Raw genomic sequence first — 794 nt, forward strand, 5'->3', positions numbered from 1 at the left:
CACTAACAGTGTGAAAGGATCTATAGATGGTCCTCTAACTGATGTTCTTCAGTTGCCCGCCCTAATGTGGTGTTGTTGCATGTTTTTTTTTTTTTGAATAAAAATGTGCTGATTTATTGAGCAGATCTGGCAACCCAATGAATCTTGTGGGTTTTTTTATTATTATTTTTTTTATTAAGTCAACAAACATTTAAGTGACAAAATACTCTCAGAGAGGATAGCAAAGGTGTACATGAACAGATAAAGATGAATTACAATAAAAGAAAAACAAAAGTAAAACAATTAACAGGGGACTAATCTCAGCAAACATTTAAAACAGACAGAGCTGGTGTTGATGCGTGTTGCTCTCCGATGTAATTAAAACCAAGAGTACCAAAAGGGGGTGTCAAGCACAGTCCACCCCCCTCCGGGAAACAGGCGGTGCCAGCGCACCCCCATCCCACCCCCCCCCTCCATCAACAACTCCCCTCACCGACCCTTGTAAGGCCCATGAAATAAGTAGGCAGAGGGAGGTTCCTGGGGATGGGGAGCAAAGGACCAGAGTGCTTCCGGCACCCCCAGGGAGCCAGCTCCCCCACTGACTGAAAAAAAGGGGGGGAGACAACTCCAGCCAGCCAGCACCATGCAGAACCCCCACCCCGTACAAAGCCCCCACCAGGGGACGGCACGGACCAGTACCGAGACAGGGAGCCAGACCCGCCGTAGGACCACACTGAGGCATCCTAGGCTCCGCCCCAATGGGGGCAACAGACCCCAGGGCTTGACCCACCAGGCACCCCGCTCAGAGCACCCCC

This window comes from Cyprinodon variegatus, unplaced genomic scaffold (genome assembly GCF_000732505.1).
Source record: "Cyprinodon variegatus isolate N-32 unplaced genomic scaffold, C_variegatus-1.0 Scaffold1869, whole genome shotgun sequence".
Classification (NCBI taxonomy): domain Eukaryota; kingdom Metazoa; phylum Chordata; class Actinopteri; order Cyprinodontiformes; family Cyprinodontidae; genus Cyprinodon; species Cyprinodon variegatus.